This window comes from Aquarana catesbeiana, linkage group LG09, assembly GCF_042186555.1.
Source record: "Aquarana catesbeiana isolate 2022-GZ linkage group LG09, ASM4218655v1, whole genome shotgun sequence".
NCBI classification, from domain to species: domain Eukaryota; kingdom Metazoa; phylum Chordata; class Amphibia; order Anura; family Ranidae; genus Aquarana; species Aquarana catesbeiana.
Window position 1 is genome coordinate 57,105,518 of NC_133332.1, and position 15,618 is coordinate 57,121,135.

Below are 15,618 nucleotides of genomic sequence, written 5' to 3' on the forward strand. Positions count from 1 at the left end.
TTAATAGCATGTGGCCTGGTATGGTTCAGAAGGAGGGGGGGGCACACACTCTAGGATTATAATCTGGTATGGATGAAGGGAACCCCTGGCACCTCTGTTTGAAAAAAATTTAGTTCTGCAATAGGTTGTATACATCATATAGGTGTGCCACTTCACAGGCAGGGCATCCCCTAGGCCAGTGATGGAGAACTTTGGCACCCCAGATGTTTTGTAACTACATTTCCAATGATGCTCATGCATTGTGCAGTGTAATTAAGCATCAGGGGAAATGTAGTTTCAAAAGATCGGGGTTGCCAAGGTTCCCCATCACTGCCCTAGGCAATGTATTTAATGGAGATTTTCATTGTTAATGCTTCACTTTAAGCATTAGAAAAATTGTCTCTCCCGCCAAATGGAATTTAAAAAATGTGCTTTGCTTTGGAACATGTGCATCAGGTCAGTGCCCAGCACCCCATGCCATTTGTTTGACAATCCCTTCCTTATTAGCCTAGACCAGGGGTAGGCAACCTTTTGAGCACAGTGTGCCGAAAAATGTTTTCAAAGAAATTGAGCATGCCTATTTTATAACAAAAAATGTCAACTTCACACTCCTAATCACGAAAAGGTTTTTTATAAAGTAAATGCTGTAAACTACTTTAGTAGTGAGAAATTAACATCCTGCACTCTCACGCCTCAAATGATCCCCAATGCCTGCAACTCCACACCTCAGATCACTGTCCCCCCTGCAAATCTGTTTCACCACTGTACCCCCCTGCTCATCTGTCCCACCACTGTAACCCCCTGTACATCTGCCCCACCACTGTACATCTACCCCACCACTGTACATCTACCCCACCACTGTACTATCCTGCACATCCGCCCCACCACTGTACATCTGCCCTACCACTGTACTACCCTGCACATCTGCCCCACCACTGTAACCCCCCTGCTCATCTGCCCCACCAATACACCTCCTTTCACATCTGCCCATCTGCTCTACCCCCTGCTTTTCTGCCCCAACACTGAACCCCCCTGCTCATCTGCTCCACCACTGTAACCCCCCTGCTCATCTGCCCCACCACTGTAACCCCCTATACATCTGCCCCAGCACTGTACCACCCTGCTCATCTGTCCCACCACTGTAACCCCCTGTACATCTGCCCCACCACTGTAACCCCTGCTCATCTGCCCCACCAATGTTCCCCCTTTCTCATATGCCCCAACACTGTGCCTCCATGTTCATCTGTCCTAACACTGAACTTATCTGCTCATCTGCCCCACCACTGTAACCCCGTTTCTCATTTGCCCCATGACTATAGTTCCTGCACATCTGTCCCACCTCTGTTCCCCCTGCTCTTCTGCTCCACCTAGTACCCCCTGCTCCTCTGCCCCACCAATGTACCTCCTTTCTCCTCTGCCAAAACACTGATGCCCCCTGCTCATCTTTCCCACCATTGTAACCCCCTCCTTATCTGGCCCAACACTGAACCCCCCTGCTCATCTGCCCCATCACTATACCCCCTGCTTTTCTGTCCCACAGCTGTACCCCCTTCTCATCCCTTCCACCACTGTACCTCCTGCACATCTGCCTCACCACTGTACCCCCTTGCTCTTCTGTCCCACCACTGTAACCCCCTGCTCATCTGCCCCCCTCAATGTACCCCTTTTCTCATCTGCCCCACCACTGTACCTCCCTGCACATCTGCTCCACCGCCGTATCCCCATGCTCTTCTGTCTCACTACTGAAACACCTTCTCATCTGTCTTAACACTGAACCCATCTGCTCATCTGCCCCACCACTTAAACCCGCTTTCTCATCTGCCCCACCTATGTACAACCTGCACATCTGTCTCACCTCTGTACCCCCCATGCTCTTCTACCCCACCTCTGCTCCCCCTGCTCTCCTGCCCGACCACTATAACCCCCTGCTCATCTGCCCCACTAATACACCTCCTTTCACATCTGCCCCACTGCTCATCTGGCCCAACACTGAATCCCCCTGCTCATCTGGCTCATCACTGTACCCCCCTGCTCTTCTGTCCCATTGCTGAACCCCCTTCTCATCTCTTCCACCACTGTACCTCCCTGCACATCTGCCCCACCGCTGTACCCTCCTGCTCTATTGTTCCACCTCTGTACCCCTCCTGCTCATCTGCTCCACTGCTGTACCCTCTTCTCATCTATGATATGCGTGATATGCAGACTGGTAAAAGGAAGCAGAGATGAGACACATCTACCTGTCCTGGCACACTCATCCTGCTGATCCACCTCTCGCATCCAGTCCATGTGCTTGTATGTGATGCATGTGATGTCACATACAAGCATCTGGAATGGATGCGTAATGATGAGCTCAGGTCAGGGGCATTTTCTGAAAGCAGTGGGCATGTGTGCAGGATCATAAGTTGGGCCCCCGCAGCTGAGAAAAAGTGGTTGGGTATGATTATCATTGCGCTGAATACTGGCTGTGGCTCAAAAGGGACACAGAGTGCCGGGGTTCAGTAGTAAGTGACGCAAAGGTTCAGGAATAATTTCAACAAAGTTCCCAGAAGCTCAACAGTAATTCCACAAACTGTCACCTGATTGTGGTTTTCTCAATCACAGTGAAATCCCTTCTGAGATTGGTAGTGGCAATCAAGCAAGTTGTCTTCCTCCAGATGGTGGACGGGGCTAGCAGGACTGTGATTGACCTCCTCCTGGAAACAGGGACCCCATCCCCCCTAGCAGAACTGCACCCTATCTCTTCCCCATCACAAAAGCTGACGATCGCAGTTACAGCAAAATTAGAGAACCGAACAATGTTCCCCATCTTTTACAATGTGTGGGGGCACAGTCTCTCCCCCTCAGTGCAGGTGTGGCATGGGGAATTCTGAAATTGGAATGCATTAGTGTCTCACTGACACTTCCCTGCGTTGCTCTGCTGATGGGGAGGGAGTCGAGTGGCGGCAAAAGAGGCTTAGCGTGCCGCTTGCAGCACCAGTGCCGGGGGTTGCCTACCCCTGGCCTAGACAATTGCCATTGCTGTTTTTTTTCTTTATATTTATAGTAGGTGACCACGATATTGTGTCAATCTCGCCGCTGTTATCGGCGAGATTTGACACCTGCGAGCCCGGTCATGGGAGCCAGCGTCAAGCTAGCTCGCTCATCGGAAAAGGAAAAATGAGCGACAAGCAATACCGACAGGTGTTTGGTATGAATCATGAGGAGGAACTCCATGACAAATTGTAAATAAAAATCGGCATGGGTTCCCCTCCAAGGGCATGCCAAGCCTTTAGGTCTGGTATGGATTTTAAGGGGAACCCCCTACGCCAAAAAAAAGACGTGGGGGTCCCCCCAAAATCCATACAAGACCCTTATCCGAGCACGCAGCCCGGCCGGTCAGGAAAGGGGGTGGGGTTGAACGAGTGCCCCCCACTCCTGAACCGTACCAGGCCGCATGCCCTCAATATGGGGGGTGCTTTGGGGAACGGGGGTGCCCTGCGCCCCCCCACCACAAAGTACCTTGTCCCCATGTTGATGAGGGCAAGGGCCTCTTCCCAACAACCCTGGCCATTGGTTGTTGGGATCTGCGGGCGGAGGGCTTATCGGAATCCGGGAGCCCCCTTTAATAAGGGGGCCCCCAGATCCTGGCCCCCCACCCTATGTGAATGAGTATGGGGTCATCGTACCCCTACCCATTCACCTGGGGAAAAAGTGTCAATAAAAAGACACACTAGACAGGTTTTTAAAGTAATTTATTAGGCAGCTCCGAGGGTCTTCTTCCGACTTCGGGGGTCTATTCTGACTTCTCCGCTCTCTCCGGCCTCTTCTCCCGGTGTCTGGTTCTTCTCCTGCTCTCCGGCCTCTTCTCCCGGTGTCCGGTTCTTCTCCCGCTCTCCATCCTCTTCTCCCGATCTCCGGCCTCTTCTCCAGGTCTGCGGTTCTTCTCGCACTCGCTCATCCCCACCCCCTTTCCTGACCGGCTGGGCTGTGTGCTCGGATAAGGGTCTGGTATGGATTTTGGGGGGGACCCCCACGCCGTTTTTTCAGCGTAGGGGGTTCCCCGTAATACCTAAGGGCCTGGTATGCTCCTGGAGGGGAATTCCTCCTCGCGCTCACTGCAATAGGAAAATGTGTTTTTCCTATAGCAGCCAGCGTGAGATGTACAGTACCCTGTCGCCAAGAACCAGCGCGATGGGATCGTGCTGGAAACACAATATCGCGGGCAGGTACTGTAGCTCTCATTGACTTCAATGGGTTTGGATTCAGCCCCCAAACTTTAGTAATGTTCACTGAACCCTGCTCAAACCCAATCCAGGTATGTTTGGCTCATCACTAGAAGGGACCAGTGGCAGAGCAGGCTAGTGGGGAGTGTACAAGGATTAAGTACATTTTAAAGCGGAACTCTGGGTTGGAGAAAAAGTTACCCCTTCGTACTGTGAGGGTTAAATGCTCATCTTGAATACAGGCATAAGAATAAGGAGAAATATTTACGTATTCTTTGTTTTTTGGCTTTATCCTCTTAGTAAGAGTGGTCTCCCAAAGATGCATTGTTGTCCAACCAGCCACAGGTCTTTGACATCATCACATGCTATTACTCATAGTTGTCATGCTGCTGTTCCAGGAATTGCCTGTGTTTCCCAGTCCAGCCTGTGGGGCACACTCCTCCAGGGTCTGTTCCTCCTATACACTGCACATACAAAGTCGGGAGCTGAACACCAGTTCCTTGTAGATAATAAGCAACATAGGTGTGCATAGCCTATTGCATTAGGGTGTGCACCCCTAAGCTCAAACACCCATTCCTGTGTGTGTGTGTGTATGTATATGTACATATATATATATATATATATATATATATATATATATATATATATATATATATATATATATATATATACGCACACATATACACACACTCTTATAAATAAAAGTAAACAAACATTTTAAAACATGGACGGTGTTAGTAGAGCAGTGGACGTGTCAGTAAGGTAGTGGATGGTGTCAGTCAGTAGAACAGTGGACGGTGTCAATAGAGCAGTGGACTTTGGGGAAATCTGCACTGCACAGGGTGATTAGGTTGTGCCCATGCACACCCGGCACAACCCCTGCACACACCTATGATAAGCAATCTTATTGTACCAGCAGAAATACAGACACTCCAAACAGCTGCTTCTTTCTGATGCATGCAACCCCTTCTAAGAAAAAAATAAAAACACAGAGAGAGGCAGCTGGATAGTGTGTCTGTTTATGCTGGTATAATTGCTTTTTTACTACAAGGAACTGGTGTGCAGCTCCAAATCGTCACATACTAAAATAAGGCTAAAACTAAAACAATTCAGATGACTAAAATACAACTAAAAGTAAAATGGCATTTTAGTCAAAAGACTAAGACCCCTTTCACACGGACTTTCCGATCAGGTCCGCCTGTCAGTTTTTCAGGCGGACCGGATCGGATGCTCCATTCACCCCTATGGGGCAGTGGATGTCAGTGGTGACATGTCCGCTGACACCTGCTGCTATCAATCCGATCCTGTCCGGCAAATACAGATGGATGGTGGCCCTATTTTATATCTGTCTGGCGGATGGGATCGGATGGGATTGGATGAAAACAGACAGGCGGTCCATTTTTATCAGATCTCCCCATAGAGGAGAGCGGGACTCTGACATGTCCGTTTCAGCACAGTGAGCGGAGATGGACATGTCATCCGCCTGCTCAGCAGGGATCAGCGGATCGATCCCCGCCGTGCAAGCAGAGTCCTTCAAACGGATCCGCCCCGTATGAAAGGACCCTAATGCCATGAACACACAATCGGACATTCCGACAACGAAATCCTGGGATTTATTTCCGACGGATGTTGGCTCAAACTTGTCTTGCATACACACGGTCGCACAAATGTTGTCGGATATTCCGATCGCCAAGAACCCGCTGACGTACAACACGTACAACGGCACTATAAAGAGGAAGTTCAATATCCAGTGCGCCACCCTTTGGGCTCCTTCTGCTAATCTCGTGTTAGTAGAAGTTTGGTGAGAGACAATTCGCGCTTTTCAGCCTCGTGCTTTTCAGATCGTTACTGCTCTTCAGTTTGTGCTTGTGGGTTTGTATCTGGTTTTCAGTGCATATTTTTATATTACGTATTTGATTTTCAGTGCGTTCTTGTCCGCTCGTTTCTGAATTTCAGCTCGCTCTTCTCAGGCCTTTCTGATACTCAGTGCGTTCTGTTAGTTCGTTCTGACCAGCTGACTATTTTGAAGCCATGTTGTGGGTACGTACTCATCATAGAGTTCGTGCTGTGCAGGGGCTTGGTGTTGGGGTTCTTACTTTGACCCAAGCCCAGTCCATGAACAGAGGGAGGAGGAGTTCATTGACCAAGAATTGGTTGCTCCAGCGTGACCAATTCCCTTATATGTCTTTGTTGCGGTAGATCCGTGAGAATAATCCTGATGATTTCAGGAATTATCTCCGGATGACAGACCCCATTTTTCACCGTCTGTTGGCTTTGCTGTCCCCTTATATTACGAAGCAGGACACCTGCATGCGGCAAGCCATTACTCCAGAGCAGAGGCTCGTCGCCACCTTGCGGTACTTGGCGAAGGGGAGAAGTCTGCAGGACATCAAGTTCTCGACAGGCATCTCCCCCCAGGCACTGGGGATCATTATTTCAGAGACCTGTTCTGCCATCATACAGGTCCTTCAGAAGGACTATATTAAGGTAAGATTTCTCCTTTACCATCACATTATATGGATTTAAATAAATGTAATTGTCAAATAAATTTGTATTTTAAACTGAAATATATTTCCTTTGATTTTCTGCTTGTGTTTCTTTTAGCTGTCTCCTAGGTTATCCAATGGGCTTTTTTTTGGCCATTTTCTTCAAAAGTGCAAACGTAATTTCTTTGATACATGAGGTGACAATCTCTTCTTCAGCTAACTATTATGTTGTGGGTCTGCTACACACACACCTTGTTTTTGTTGTTAATGTATGTAATGCATTAATGATAATAATATTCATCATTTTCAGCACCATGAATTAATTTTTTGGAGTGACGATAATGGCCTGATTAATGCAAATTATAAAGCACTGTGGGTGTTATTTACTAAAGGAAAATGCACTTTGCACTACAAGTGCACTTTCAGTGCACTTGAAAGTGCACTTTCAGTGCACTTGTAGTACAAATTTAATTTGCCTTTAGTAAATAACCCCCATTGTCACTGTAAACACCAACTTAAGCAAAAAACTGCTATTGAGCATTGAAAGAAGAAGCCACACATTGTTGAGTAGAAAAATGTTTGCTCTGTGCACATTCATATGTGCATTTAGAAAAGGGTTTTTGAACAAACCAACATATTTTTGGAATAAAAATTTTTTTTGGACAGTAGAAATATCCTTTTTTGTGGTAAACAGGCATGTTTTTAAAACCATAAAACAATACACAACTCGGGAACTTACAAAGTTCAACTTTGATAAATTGAAGGCAATATCAGACATTAGTATGTCCAGACTGTGTTGAAATTGCCTTCATCAGATGGCGTGATGTCACCCCTGTGAAAGCCAAATTTTGAAGATGCACACAAATTGGGAGTCAGAATTTGGATTTCCCTCCTGATCCCATGCCTAAGGTCAACATGTGCTAGCTCCCATCATGGGGGATCAATGGACGTGCTTCGGGGGTGCAACTCCTTCCTCTTAGCTACTTTAGTTGCGAGGAAGGGGTTGCACCCACAAAACGCGTACATTGATATCCCATGATGACAGATAGCACATGTTGACACTGTGTGCATCTTCAAAATTTGGCTTTCAAAATTTTTTAGAAAAGTTAGAAAAATAAAAACAATTACAAAAATTTTGGTGTGTTTTAGATTCTGCCTAAAACATCAATGATGTTTTTGAGTCTTTTTTCCACATCATTGAGGTCTTCCTTGATCTTCTGTAAATCCCGATTGCACACCATGATCTCCCCAATGAGGACGTGTGCACTTGCACTTGTGAAATGTGTTTCTTCTTCCACAACATCCACATCACCTAAAATAAAAAAAAAACATGTCATGTATTATAAATATGCAGGCATACATCTATCACCTGAAGCTGTGGTCTCAGACGCTCAACTGTTGTGGTCACTATTTCGCCAAAATCAAACCTCTCCTTCCTCCACATCCTGAGGTTGTGGTTTTGGGATTTCCCCTTCTTTAGGAGGTTGTGGGTCCCTGGTGTCCTCTGGCGTCCTAAGTCTTTTCTCCCCTATGTGAATAAAAAAAGGTATACTTAGCACACAAATATTTGAGGGCAGAAATAGGAATATGAAACATTGCTTGGAAGTGACGTACAATTTTGGCAGAGTTCCAAGCTGAAGACATTATTTTTTCCCTTACAAAAGCTGGAATACTTACCTGTTTTGGTAAAGTTTCACACATGGAGACACTCCTATAGTATCCACTGGAGCACCTGTGTGGGACACCCTAAAAAAGGTGTTCTGGTGTCCCACACTAGTGCTCTTGCGTCCAGATGTGTAAACAGCTGCTGAGTGTCCTCTCCTTACACTGAAATGAAAAGTTTGCATTTCATTCTAGTTACAAACCCATCTAGACAACAATGTACTAAACTTCTTTGAATACAAATAGGCCTGAACAAATGTAGTTAACCTGCATCTGCCAAAAACATCGTACGATGTTTACTACGAATGATTACTGCGCCCACGAACCTGAAACTTGCCATCTTAACCGCCATCTTAAACTGTACAACAGTAGAGAAAAGCACATGGAGCAGCATACAAGTAATAATAATAATAGGAACTCACAACAACTACAACATTTTTTGCAGCACTCTCTTGATTCTTCTGTACTGATCCTGCTCCCTCAATTTGAGGTCTGACCATCGTTTCCTCAGTTGATCCTTGGATCGCCGTACCCCAAAATTCTTCTGCAGACTTTTCTCAACTTTAGCCATGATCTTGGCCTTTCTCACATTTGGGTTTGGGTAAGGTCCATGCTTCCCATCATAGTAGGCCCTCTTCAAGATGTCCACCATCTCCACCATCTCTACAAAGGATATATTTGAGGCCTTAAACCTCCCCCGGGATCGGGACATTTGTGGCTCCGGGCTTTCGTTGTTGCTGCTGCTGTCCTCATGCACTTGTTCTTTCTCCGCCATGTGCTCTCCCGCTGCGCCGAAAGAGAAAGGCAGGAAATATACTGTAAAGAAGGTCAGGGGTGGGCGGAGTTTAACGCATGCGCAGTGTATATAAAGCGGAACACGCATGCGTTGTACGTACGATCTGTGAGCGGAGGAAGGAGCAGCAGAAGCGCCGATCGTTCTAACAAAGGTACAATTTTAACTTGGGGCATCAGTGGCCTATACTACTTATAGATTGAGGCCTATATTGGGACAAGATTATGCGAGTTTAGCCTGACATTAGGGTTTGTCTTGTGTTGTGTCTTGTTGATATAATGGATCGATTCAACGATCATGATTTCCTCCCCCAATTCATTAATTTGTACAGAGAGCTGCCCTGTCTGTGGCAGACAAAACACGCCTTTTATACAAATCGACTAAAGAGGAAGGCAGCACTGGATAAATTGCTGGAATTTGTGAAGCTGCAGATCCCCAGGGCAGTCATCAACTATTTGAAGTGCAAAATTGGTGGCCTGAGGAGCACATATAATAGGGAGCGCAAGAAGGTCCAGGATTCCATGAGATCAGGAGCAGTAGTAGATGACGTTTATGTCCCCAGGCTGTTGTACTACGACAGACTGCGATTTCTGTCAGACCAGACTGAAATCAGGCCATCACTCTCAACCCTTCCTTCCACTCTTCCTTCCACACCAGCTGAGGCTTCAGACATCCAACCTGGGACTTCCACCCAGGAAGAAGATGTGGAGGAGCCCAGCTTGAGTCAGGTATAGCATTGTTCAACATATTTCTCAAAATTGTGTGTGATTGATGAACAATAAACTAAAACTATGTCCCTTTTTCATACACAGGATAGCCTCAGCCAGGAGGAGGCTGTGGAAAGTGGCAGCCAGGAGGTGGCAGGGGAAAGTGGCAGCCAGGAGGTGGCAGGGGAAAGTGGCAGCCAGGAGGTGGCCGGGCCCAGTAGCCTGACCGAATCCCAGGTCCCTCTCCTCCGCCTTCAACAAAAAAGGCCCAGGAAGAGGAGGAGTGTGGAGGAGTCAGCACTTGGGTTAATTCGGCAGGCTCCTGCGGCCCTCAGAACCCCCCAGTCTTCTTGAGGCCTATGCCTGCCAACAAAAAGCAGGAAATGGAGGTGGGCCAATGCCTCTTTTGTGAGAAAGTGATATATATGGCCCTAAATAAGGGGTTGAGGGGCGAACTCACAAGCAAAAAAAAGTGCAGCACCGACCTCAACTGAGTCTCCTCCCAAACCACCCATTCCACGAAGGTGCTGAAGACCTCAAAATATGCGCAAGAAATGGAACAGCCCATCGGAAGACACCGGTCAAGATAAAACTGCCCTTCCCAACGACAACCCAGCAAATGCTGACTGTCCGGGTGCACTGGTAGCAAGCGAAAAGCGGATTCAATATCCGTCTTTGCCATCAATGAACCCTGGCCCAACTTCTGAACCCAACGAATTGCGGCATCAAAAGAGGTGTACGACACTGCAGCCAAATCCGGAGAAATCGCATCATTCACCGACGTCCCTTTTGGATACGACAAATGATGAGTTAACCAAAATTTGTTGGGTTCCTTTTTGGGGACAACCCCCAAGGGGGACATGTGTAAGGACGACACGGGGGGGGTGCTCGAATGGTCTAGCCATTCTCCCGAGTTCCACCTCCTTCGCCAATTTGTCAGAAACAACCTGTGGAAATTGGCGGGTGCCGAGGCGGCGGGGTCACTGGCCCCGAACACGGGATCCGAAAACCATGGGCAAAACCATCAGCTAAAAAACGTGCCGCCTCCCTCCGCGGATACCTATCTAGATACGGCGCCATCGCGGGGAGGTTTACCGGCGTCTTCCCTTTTTGAAGCTGACTCGGCGGGTTGGGACTTTCCCTTCTTAAAACACTTGGCATAACTGTGGGAGCCCCCGCAACCAGAGCACTCGTGACGGAAGCGACAGTTCGTGCCAAAACGGCACGACCCCTCGTTATACTGCCAACAAATTCCTTTTCGTTGTGAGGCCGACTGTCCAGCGGTACCTGAACCGCCGCCCCCCCCAAGAAAGGGCTGTCCCGACACCCGTGCTTGGGACATAAGCTTCATCCAAAGCCCAATGTCCTTATGATCCCAACGCAAGCCCGGACGCAAAGCTTTGCGCTGTCGGAATTGCTCGTCATAACGCAACCAAGCAACACCCCCATAAACCCGATAAGCCTCCCCAATGGCATCCAGATAACAAAAAAGCGGAGAACAATTCTCCAGCGCTTTTTCGCCAATCACACTAGCCAAGATGGCAAACGCCTGAAGCCAATTCGCAAAAGTGCGCGGAATAAGCCTCCAGCGACGCTTCTCTTCCTCCTCCTTCTTGCTTTCGTCTGCCTACCCTTTGTCAATATTAAATTTTTCCAATGGCAAAAGAGAGAATATTTCAACATATTCCCCTTTCCAAATTTTTTCCCGTACGTCTGGCTTTCGAATGGACCCCCAGTGGGCCCTCGAAGCACACGTAAATTTCGCACTTCGCCGCATCCGCCAACCGCACCTTATCCTCAGCAGACTCCTTCCCTTTACTCGCGTCCGCCCCAGTCACTTCTGTCTGCGACGCGGCCGTTACGCTATCACCGGGGGACGCCCTTGCCCCCGAGACCGCCACCGGCCCCGTTGAGGGAACCGTGGTGGGAAAACTAGAGATCCCGCCCAAGGCAGCCGGAGCCCATGCCCCAACAGGCCCTTGAGATGTGCTAGGAGTTCCCGCCGGGTCAAAACGAGCCAACAAATCCCGAAAACCTGCAAAAAATGCGGACAAAACCGGCGCGGCACCCGCATCTCCCCCCACAATTCCTGATCCACCTGTACCAGCCCCCGCAGAAACCCCCACTGCACCCCCCCCACCTGACTACTAAGTATAGGTAAAATTGGCGACTTACCAGGCTGCAGCCGCACCGCCACACGACTAGCCGTCTGTCCGGATCCCAGCTGACTCCTCAAGGCAGGACGCCTCCCGACTGACCGATCATCATCATCATCTGCGCTGGTAATCTCGCCGGACTCAGCCGAAGAATCTTGCCGTGGTGACGTCCCCTGCCTCCCTCGCAACGACGACTCTTCACCTGGGCTCCCGGAAGCCTCCTCTTCTGCCCCAGGCACAGTTCTCACCCCCGAAGAGCTGCTGGGCACTGTAGTACCCCCAGCTGCAGCAGGGACGCGCTGTCTCTTTAAGGGGCGTGTCCCCCAGCTTGAAGCCTTGTACTGCTCCCGGCCTGCGATCCCGCTGGCGAACCAGCAGAGGGCGCTCCAACCCCCCTGCCGTTCGTGTCTGTTCCTCTCTCATGCTGAATCCTCTTCTGTGCAGCGGCCGTGGAGGGAGCCGAACGCTCCGGAGCCCTGCGTCTGCGGCTGGCGGGGGACGATGGCGGCACCCCCCCAGTGATAATCCACCGGTCCTGTGGCTCCACATCGCTCTGAGCAGCTGAGGGGTAAGTCCGCCCCCACCGCTGACACCGCTGCTTCTCCCACGCCGAGCCGTCCTCCCCACCGTGACATCCATGCGGGGGGGGAGGGGGATGGCTGCCGCCTGCTCCGGCCTGTGTTGCGAGCTATAGGAGAGCGCCGGGGGGTAGGATTCCTCCCAGGGCCCCCACCGGAACTGATAGGATGCAGCCCGGCAGCAAGCCCTGGAGGGTCCCTGGGATAGGGGCTCCTTCTAGCCTGTTGAGCCCGTGGGACAGGAGATGGGCTCAGGCGCTCCAGAGGGCGCACCTTCCTGGCTCGTTTTCGCCCTGGGGGAGAAGGGGCAGGTGAGGGGGAAGCTCCCGACCCCCCAAGCACATCAGATAGCTGCTGTTGCAGCCACTGAGGGCCCCGCTCGACCGCTGCGGCCCTGACCTGAGCCAACAAGGCATCAAGATCACTCATCTCCCTATTTCTCTAACCTGCAGGTGATCAGCAAGGGTGTCCCTAGAAGATGTCTCCTCTCCAACTTCTCTGAATGATGAAAAATCCACCCCCTACACCGGACCCCAAGCCTCTGGACCCTGCCCCATCTGCTTCCTACCTCCAATCAGGTAAGAGATGACTTCGTGCCCCCACCACTGACCTGACTGACCGTTACTTGACCCCTGTTCCTCCCATAGCCATGCAGCCCCTGCGTCCATTCTCTTCTATGCGTCTCACTGTATTAGTGTCACTAGCGATGTCAGTGTCAGTTAGTGACCCTCCCAGCCAGTGTCTGTTAGGGCCAGATTCCCTGCCTACCTATCACAGTTCCACTATAAGTCGCTGATCACCACCATTACATTGTAGCATTTATAGCTGCGTAAATTGCAGTATTCATTTATTTTAGCCACTAGAATGCATTTGCATCTATGCGCATGTGTAAAAACTACAAATACGTTTCTCAGGGAGCGTGAGTTTGGAGCATTCTTTTCATGCCCCTGAACACAACACACAAATAAGCATTTGACGCTTGCATGTGTATGGACACCTTAGCTAACAACACTTTGTTTTTCATGCCCATGTGCATGGGGCCTTGGTGGGGACTTCCTTTGACTTTGGGAGATGTTTCTCTAATTTTCTTCTGCATCGCTGGGACAGGAAGTAAAGGGATATTCCCCCAATGGCACACAGACAGCCAAAAAATAACCTGGTAGGGGTTTTAACCCTCCCCTACTCTATCCACAACCAAAAAACAAAAGATTAATTTTAAATTCACAATCATTGAGTCATTACTTATTTGTGAGAATTCACAGGCAGAAATAATGTATGGTACTCCGTGTTCTCAGGAGAAGTTACTCCGTGTTCTCAGGAGAAGGTACTCCGTGTTCTCAGGAGAAGGTACTCCGTGTTCTCAGGAGAAGGTACTCCGTTGTTCTCAGGAGAAGGTACTCCGTTGTTCTCAGGAGAAGGTACTCCGTTGTTCTCAGGAGAAGGTACTCCGTTGTTCTCAGGAGAAGGCGGTATCCCAAAACATGATAATCCTTGAAATACCAGATTAAGGCTGCTCACCCTCCAACATGCAAAAACATAACCGAAAGCAAGCAGTGTTTTTTTTTTGGTGGTGGTGGTTAAAATCGTGAAAAAAAAAATCATGCTGATCTTGGCATCCTTAACTTCTAGGTATTAAAAGATTTAGGGGTCTATATATTAAAGCAAACATTTTGTGAATGTCTTCTCTTTTGCGCAAAAGTAATAAGTTATACCTCTTGTGTTTGCAATTTGTATGTAATGCCAGTTTATTTGTTGCCTTTCTGCATGTGAATGTTGCATTTCCTAACATTCGATACTAATAAAGAAATAGCCATGAACATTCAACCCTAAGGCCCCTTTCACACGGGCTTTCCGATCAGGTCTGCCTGTCAGTTATTTTTTTAGGTGGACCGGATCGGATGTTTCATTCACCCCTATGGGGCAGCGGATGTCAGTGGTGACATGTCCGCTGACACCTGCTGCTAACCAATCCGATCCTGTCCGCCAAATCCAGATGGATGGCGGCCCATGGTGGTAGTGGAAAACAGACAGGCGCTCCATTTTTATCAGATCTCCCCAAAGGGGAGAGCGGGACTCTGCCAGGTCCGTCTCAGCACAGTGATCCTGTCATCCGCCTGCTCAGTGGATCGATCCTCATCGTGCAAGTGGAGTCCTTCAAATGGATCCGCCCCATGTGAAAGGACCCTAAAGCTAAATTGAAATTTGACGTCAAAATGAACACTGCTACCTAAAACCCAGGTGTGTTGGAGAGTGGAGGAGAGCACCAGCTGTCGGGGGGGGGGATTGTGCTTAATTCTATCACCCAATACAAAGCGAGCATTAACCCTTGCAGTGAGAAGGATAACTTTTCTCCAACCTGGACTTCAGCTTTAAAGTCCCTACTGTACGATGAACCTGTTATGTTTTCTAGTATGGGATAAATATAGGTTCACTTCAAGAAACTTCTATCACGTTTCTCAACCTTTTTTCATATAAGCCACCCTTTAAAAATTATGGACAGTCTTGAGGCACCCTTTAAAAATCATGGACAGTCTCAAGACACCTCTTAAAAATGATGGACAGTCTCGAGGCACTCTATTCAAAAATGTAATGTAAATGTAATAGTTTTACATAATGCAGCACCATCCACACAAGTAGAACACCCAACATTAGCGGTGATTTATTCTTCCAAAGCAAATACACTTTTGCAAACTGGTACTGATTGTATTCCAATGTTTCTCATATCCTTCAATGTTTCTCTATCACTCAGCTAATGTGACCCCAGTGCTGATGGAGGGGGGCAGAGGAGGAACAAGCAAAGATGCTTTGCAGGCGACTGACATCCTCCTTATCAACTGATGATGCCATTGGTCATTAGGATGCCGGCAGCTAATAGGTTGTAATGTTGCACAGTAAAAACCTGTGGTTTTGTGTAATAAAAGGCAGGCTTTATCCATACGCCAGCTTGCATGCAATTTTTAGGCATTTTGCCAAGGCACCCCCCGAAGAAACCTCAAGGCACCCTGGTTGAAAAAAGGCTGGTCTATCATACTAGAGTTTGTTTGTTATTTTAGTC

General features: G+C 48.6%; 1 protein-coding gene across 1 annotated transcript in view; it reads right to left on the reverse strand.

The window, feature by feature from the left end:
* Positions 1-15,618, reverse strand: part of LOC141107670 (cytochrome P450 2C23-like) — a 45,981-nt gene that overhangs the window by 21,699 nt on the left and 8,664 nt on the right. The gene's annotated exons all lie outside the window — the stretch shown is intronic.